The following is an 8604-nucleotide window of genomic DNA, read 5'->3' on the forward strand; positions in this document are numbered from 1 at the left end:
TTACCAAATTTTAATTGAATAATACTGCAATAAATATCAGAAATTAAGTCTACTAAAAATGTAAACATACATTCTGCATACTTACTTTATTTTAGTTATTTTATTTTATATTGTCACCACTAAGCAGAATTGCTTAGCGCATCACTTTTTCCACGCTCAGGTACTGGAGACATAGCTGGGGAGCCCGGCAGACATCAGACCGGGTGAACTTTCAGAGCTGCATACTGGGTCCAGAGTTACCTCACATCTGCAATGCACTTTGTAGGACATTAGGACTTTGGGTGGCATTTTGTATTTTGCATTTTGTATTAGTTTTGATTGTAATTACAAACTCTTGAACTTTATTGATAATGTAAAGATATGAAATTTCATGTTATTAAAATTTTCTGTATATTATGTTCAAAAATGAAATGTTGAGAATTATTCATGAATATGCTTCAAGTGATGATGTGAACAGAAAAATTCTGAAAATAGTACTGAGATTTTGAGATTGAGTTGAAATGTGTGTATAATGGAGTTTTGGATTTGGAAATTATATTGGAAGTGTCTTTTAAATAGGTTCAGAAGAACTGTTTTTCCAATTTATAGCCGGCACTCTGCCGGATTTTCTATAAAAATTGCGAAAAAATTCAGATTTATAAAAAATTGTAAATAAATGAATTAAAAGGGATAAATTGTAATAGAAATATGAATTGGTGCTCCGGCACACTGAGTGGCACATCTTGCTCGGCTACGCTGTAGACGGGTAAGGGGTGTCACATTAGAGATTAATGATGAGGGATAGACAGCAGTTGCAAGGCATGTATAGCCAGTGTTAATTGATCAAGTCAGAATGGCTGCTCAGAATGATCAGAAGTATCAGAAGCTATTGGAAGAAGTCAGGCAGGGCAAGAAACCAGAATTCTCAATAAGAGATGATGGTCTACTACTACACCAGGGCAGAATGTGTGTTCCTAATGATGTTGATTTGAGGCAGATCATTTTGAAGGAAGCACATGAGTCTCCTTTTGCCATGCACCCTGGTGGCACAAAAATGTATAGAGGGTCTAAAGGAGCATTACTGGTGGATGGGTATAAAAAGAGATGTGGTAGAGTTTGTTTCTAAATGCCTAACATGTCAGCAAGTGAAGGCAGAGCATCAAGTACCCGCTGGGTTGTTACATCCACTACCAGTACCAGAGTGGAAATGGGAGAGAATAACAATGGATTTTGTGATGGGACTTCCGAGGATACAAAAGAGTCATAATGCAGTATGGGTCATTGTTGATAGACTAACCAAATCTACTCATTTTCTGCCAGTTCGGATGGACTACAATTTAGAAAGATTGGCCAAGTTATATATAGATGAGATTGTGAGACTACATGGAGTGCCAGTATCCATCGTATCAGACAGAGATCCTAGGTTCACTTCTAGATTCTGGGGTAGTCTTTAGAGAGCCCTAGGAACTAAATTGAACTTCAGCACGGCATTCCACCCACAGATAGATGGCTAATCTGAGAGGGTAATTTAGATTTTGGAGGACATGCTACGGGCTTATGTGATTTAATTTGAGGGCAGTTGGGACACAAACTTGCCTTTGATTGAGTTTGCTTACAACAACAGCTACCAATCAAGAATTGGGATACCTCCATATGAAGCTTTGTATGTTAGAAAATGTAGAACCCCATTGTGCTGGGATGACGTGGGTGAAAGGAAAATGATTGGGCCCGAAATTGTTCAGCAGACCGAGGAAAAGATCAGGGTGATCAGAGATCGACTTAAGACTGCATCAGATCGTCAGAAGTCCTATATTGATTTGAAGAGAATAGATATTGAGTATGCAGTGAGTGAGAAAGTATTCCTCAAGGTTTCCTCTTGGAAGAGAATTATGAGATTCGGCAGAAAGGGGAAACTGAGTCCTCGTTTCATTGGGCCATATGAGGTTCTGGAAAGAGTGGGTCCTTTGGCATATCGATTAGCACTACCTCCAGAGTTGAAAAAGATACATAACGTCTTCCATGTGTCTATGTTGAGAAGGTATCGATTAGACTCATCTTATGTACTACTAGTAGAAGAGATTGAAGTGAGTCCAAACCTCACATATGAGGAAGAACCCATAGAGATTCTGGCTTATGAGGTGAAGTAGCTACGGAATAAGCAGATACCGTTAGTGAAAGTGCTGTGGAACCATCATTCGGGCCAAGAAGCTACTTGGGAATGAGAGGAGGACATGAGGAGACAACACCCACAGCTGTTCAGAGATTGATACCAGGTAAAATTTCGAGACAAAATTTATTTTAAGGGGGGGAGAATTGTAATATCCCTATTTGCATAGCCTGGTATATTTTACTATTTCGGTGACCGGCGTCGATCCGGATGATGAAAGGGATTAGAACCACACTTAAGACAACTAGATAAGCCCTGAACACAAATAATTAGTAATTGCCAAATAGTTAAGTATAAATAAGAAAAATAGAACATAAGAAGTTAAATGAGCCGAGAGTCACAGCGATGGGTGACCTTCTCAGGAAGGATTGCGAAGTCGATTTAAACTCAAATTTCGAACCGTAAAATGTGACGCCGCGGTCCTTAGGACTATTGTGAACACAGTGGTAAAGAGAAAATCACGAAAAAGAACTATTAAGCCAGTCAAATAATTAGGTTAGGGATCCGGAAGAAATATTGAATTATTTGCAAACCGGGTTGAACCGACGAGGGGCAATTTAGTCAATTGACCCCTTGAGCTGACTCCTGACCTAACTGTCAAATAAAATTGGAGAAAAAAAAATTTCAGAATCGGGAATTAAATTAAAGAACTAGGAAAAAATAAATAAAAAAAAAGAAGAAAAAAGAAAAGTAGAAATTGGTGACATCATGCATGATGCCATAAACACTAATAAAAAAAATAAAATTTAAATAATTTTGGTCTTCCTAAGGGATAAACTAATAAAAGAAAAAGAAAAGAACAAAAAAAAAAGAAAACACTCATCTTCCATTCCTTGCCGTCCCTCTCTCTCCCAAGCTCTCTCTCTCAAAATCCTCCATGAAAGCTTAAATTCAAGCTTTCAAACCTTTAAAGTAACCATAGATTTTCGCAATTTTATTACTTAAAACTTGTTTTGGCAACTTGAAAAGAAGTTTAAGAAAGAAAGAAAGAAGAAAAGAAGAAGGGAATTGAATATTGAAAATCAAAGGTTGAGGTTAGTGAGCAAACCTCCATTTCTTAGTTTAATTTCTATGTTTTTGGTTCAAGTAGCTTAGATTTTAACTTAAAATTAAAAGAAAATTATTGTTGGAGGACAAGAGAAAAATTTGGCCAGCTAGGGTTTGTGATGATAATATATGAATTTGATTGAATAAATAGTGTAGGTAAGTTTGAATGAGTTAAGGAAGCATGTGTATATGTGTTTAACTAGTTAAATGCAACAAATAGGTGAATTAGGGTTCGGCACCTAGGGTTTGGAAGACAAAAATGTGAGAATGTGTTAAATGGTGTGTTGGACTTGGTTTGAGGTAAGAAATGGTCATTTGTGACCAATTGAAGTATGTTAGAAGTCTTAGAACCAAATGCAAATTTGGATTGCTTAGGGTAATGCTGTAGGCAGTAGGACCAAGGTCCCTTTCAGGGACCAAAACTGAAAATTTACAAGTGAAATTGGTGTGAGGTCAATTGGGAATGAAAATAGACACAAAATAACACATTTTTCATTTAGGAATCATGCCCAAAAAGTGACCAAAACCTAGTGAACAAATTGACCAAATCCGGAATTGGCAATCTGACCTGTACCAAAAATGACCAAATGAACAGTGTTTGTTCATTTGGCCATAACTTGGGCTAGGTAGGTCTAAATGACCTAAAATTTTACCATTGGAAAGCTGAGATATAGACCTAAAACATTCATGAAGAATACAAACCCAAATTATGCCCTTAACCAAGTCATTTGGCCACCCAAAATTGGTGACCTAAAACTGCCAGAACCAGTTTGGTGCCCAGAAATCTGGGTTAAGCCCAATCCGGCAGCCATGATTCAAATGGCTATAACTTGAGCTACAAAACTCCAATTGGAGTGATTCAAAAAGGATAATAAAGTTAAGACAATAGGGAACATTTTCTGTGAAGAACATTTTGCCAAATTCTAACAGTAAAATGATCATTGGAACAATGCAACTTAAGACACCAAAATTGAAAATTTGCAAATTTGCGTAAAAGACTTAGAATTTGAGTAAACAATTAAAACCAACAAATTTAGTAACCAAAATGTGGTATGTGGTTGAAGTTGGAATTCCCATACCTATTAAGCCTTAGAAAGTCAACAAATTGACTTGAATAGTATCATGAATAGTAATCCCGAAACACAAATTTTAAAGAACGTCAAGTTTAGCACATGAGAGCTAGGTAAAAGTGAATTTAAATTTATTTTTGGATTTATACTAAGTTATGATACTAAAACACTATGAAACTGTGTGTTTCAGTGGAAAAGAACACCAGGAGAAAACCCGAGGTGCGAGTCAAGGCCAAAAGGCGACTCATATAAGGTTTGTGTACAACGTAGAATTTCTGTAAATTTTCTTCTGCATATTGTTTTCAATAAATTGAAATATTGAATTGTAACATCATTGTGATGAAATATTTATTATGCTTTTAATTTAAATTGTTGAAAGTTATTTGTGTATATTTGAGATGGCATAAATGTTTAGTAAATTGTTAAGATAAGTTTTGAAAACATAGTGTCATGACCATATATTTGAACACCTCACTAGCATGACTAGTGGGGGTAATCAGTTTCAAATTTTGATTCCTTCTCTAGCTAAAGTATTGAGGTGTGTGCCAGTAGAAGAAGAAAAAGAATGGGTTCCCATATATTTGAGATAGCTAGCCTTGTGATGTGACTTCTCCTTAGCCTCTGGCTATTGAGATTATATTTGTTTCGAATGGCATGATATAACTGTGGGTTTTATGAAATTGATTTTGACACTTCGAAATGAAATTGTTTGAATTAAAATCTCATAATTCATGTTTTGTATTTAATTCTCATGTTCAGTCCAATTTTTGAATAAATATGATTTAAATTCTGCATAAAGATTATTTTAGTATGTTGTGCACCACTGAATCCTAGTACTCAGCGATGGCTGTTATTACTGTCACAGATATAGAGACTAGAAGAGCAGCAGAGTGAGCTGCTGAGGATAGAGGAGCTACCTACTCTGAAGTCTATCGGGTATATTTTATACCCTGACTATAAAAATTTACTTTGATGTATGTAATATATGTAAAGTTATGAACATGTAAAACTGGTCTTGAGCAGTTTGTATAAAGTTTGTAATAAATTTTAGTTTGAATTTCTCTTAATGTAAATTTTTGTAATGATGTATATAAATTGTTTTATCTTTAATGAAATATGAATGGAAGTATTTTGTTTTAAATTGAATGAAATTGATTAATGGTATTTTGATGATTGTTGAATATTGAAAATTATGGATTTGAATTTTTTGAAATTGATAAATGATGTTGAAATTGATTGGGATGGTTGTGAATTTGAAAAAGTTGTTGCGACAAATTATTGGAAGTGCTTTTTTTACAGGAATTTAAAGAACTGTTTTCTCAAAATACAGACAGCACTCTGCCGAAATTTCTATAAAATTTGTGGAAAAATAAAATGGGAAAAAAATTTTACTAGTTTTAAAACTTTGAATAAATGATTTTAATATCTATTTAGAAATGCTCACCACTTATAAAAGTAAGAAAATTGTTTTAAAATCCCTTGTAGGGTACTTAATGAGTTATCGGTAGGTGAAGTTCAGTAGTTCATTAGGTATTCTACGGGATCATGTTATGCCTTACAGAGGGATAAGGTGTGACATGTTTTAGTGGTATCAGAGCAAAATTTTTGAAGTACATTTTAACTTATGAATTTGTGTCTTTTCTCTGCTAAGTACAACTGCTCAATGTCTTTATTTGTTACATACAGTGCATTGCATCATATTGATGAGTATAGAGAAGTTAGGGATTTCACCTCGCTGTTTGGTAAATCTATGTTTAGTATTCAATAAGAGATAATTGTATTTCTTTTGTTTATGATCGAATCAATGCATTGGAATGTGAATTACCTTAGACTGAAGTTTTTTTAATTTGAGAGTTTCATATTTAATTTTAGTTCTTAATTTTTGATTTTTTATTTCTTCTTTGGACTGTGAATATAACACCCCTATGTTCGGTGGTGCGTTCTACTGTTCTGATGACCAGTGTTGTCCGGACAGCTAGGATGCCTAGAACTACATTTAGATATGAGTGAGGAGACATAAAATAATGAAATACAAGAAAAACAAAGGAAAAATAATAGCAATGAAATGTAACCAAGTTAAACAAGCCGAGAACCCTAGCGAGGGGTGATCGCACCGGGAAGTTGTGGCATGGACCATTGACTAGCCCTAGACCGCGAGGAACCCTAAAAAATATTTTTAAGACATAATTAAAGACTTATTGAAGCATAAATATCATTAGAAATATCAAAGAAAAATTAATTAATTAGTACAAAGAAAAACGAGAAATCAAGAAAATGACAAAACTCTGTGTTACCGAAAAATTGAGAATGCAACCCGAACAGGGGTATTGTGGTCATTTGACACCCTGAGTTTTCTTATGACCTAAATTTCCATTAAAAATAAATGATATTATACTTGAAAAATGTCATGAAAAATTAAATTGGTGGTACATAAATTAAATAGCAAAAGATAGGAGTTAAATATGGAAATATGGAAACTTTAGAATAAATAAACATTAAACCCTTACTTAGTGCTCCACTAACTCCATTAAGTGGACCATTACACATCATATGACAATAGATTACTCACCTTCTTCAACCTCCCAAAACCAGCCGAAATCTCCCAAAGAAGTTCCTCCATGGCCGAATTCTACAAGCTCCATGCAAGCATGAAGTAAGCCCATTTTTCCACTTGATTTCTTCACTAAAGTTGCTCTACACAACTTGGGCAGTAGATAGGCAACAAGAAAATTAAGTTTTGGTGAGGTTTTGAAGAATTTCAAAAGTGGTAAGTATTTAGTTTTAATTTTTGTTTCATTAAACTTTGAATGGGTGTTGTGGGTAGTTAATTTGTGGAAGGATTTTTTGAAGTTTGATGAGTTAATGGAGAGGTACATTTTGGCAGCCATGGAACCTCAATAAGAACAGTTTATACTTGCATGTAAATAGTGGTTTGAATGATGATTTATTGGTTTGATTGTATGGTACTTGAATTTCATGTGAAAGGTATGATTTTGGAAGCTTGGAAACTAATTGAAGGAGATGTACAAATCGGCAACTTTAAAGTGTAGACCAAAATGTGTTATTTCATGGTTTGGTTTATGGAATTATATTGTTGAATTATGGTGCTTGTTATGGCAGCATGTATATATGTATAAAGGTTTGAGTTTGGACATGTAAATGAGCTATGTCATGTGGTTAAATTGTTTATAATTGGACTTGGAAAATTCTATACTATTATGTGCATATTAAGAATGGTTATAAGTTGCCAAAATGACCAAAAATGAGTTGCTAAATGTGTTTATGTTATGGTACAAACTAGAAATGACATGGAAGAGTGACTTGGTAAGCATAGGATATGTAATTGGTAAAGGGTGAATAATGTACAATAGGGCAGTGTATGTTTTGGGCTTAGAACCTTAAATGTGTGACTCCAATTGGTATGAAACCAATTGGAGGTGAAACTAGGCACAAAATGTGCCAACTTTCATGAAGGAAGCTTACCAAAATTCTACCTAAAAGGTGACTTGAAAAATGACCAAATCTGGATTAGTGCTTTGAAAACCTGAAAATTGACTATTTGGGTAGCAGTTAGTGTTTTGGCCATAACTCACTCAAAACAGGTCCAATTGACCTGAAATTTTTACCATGAATAGTTTAGACATATATCTAATATTCTTATGAGGACACCAAAGCCCAGAAATGGCCAGAACCAAGCCAAATAGCTTGCACAACTTCAGGTCCAAAAACTGGCCGAACCAAAAGTGACCTAAAAACGACCTAAACCTACCATTTTGGTACATTCTGTCCAGCATTGGTAAATTGACCATAACTTGGTCTACACAACTCAGAATGACCTAAAATTTTGCCCCACGTGCAATAAGACATAGACCTACAAGTTTATAGTTTTGACCAAAACCCGAAAACCGAGGAAACTAGGTCATCCAGCTAGGTCAAATTAGTATATCGGAATCCAGCAAATTGCAATAAAATGCAATATACTTGAAAATGATTTTGGTAACATGTACCAATACAAAAAGGCTATAAAATGTGACATATTTTTAACATTAAAACCTAATTCACCTAGATTGCATCGAGGGTCAACATCTTAGGTTGACTAAGGAAATAATAGAATTCAATAAATTAAGTATTAAGTTTTATTCTTAGAGACAGTTTAAATGAGTACTGAAACACTTCAAATTGTGTTTTTCAGTTAGCAAAGACTCAGGGAAGGGGAAGGAAACATTGAGTCAGGGCCAAGAGACAATTATCAGAGGTTTGTGCACAACTAGTTTTTTTTAACTGATTTTGTTCTAAATATTTCATATGATTAAATGACATAATTTTTTTTTATGTATTATG

The sequence above is a fragment of the Hevea brasiliensis genome, chromosome 10 (assembly GCF_030052815.1).
Source record: "Hevea brasiliensis isolate MT/VB/25A 57/8 chromosome 10, ASM3005281v1, whole genome shotgun sequence".
NCBI lineage: Eukaryota > Viridiplantae > Streptophyta > Magnoliopsida > Malpighiales > Euphorbiaceae > Hevea > Hevea brasiliensis.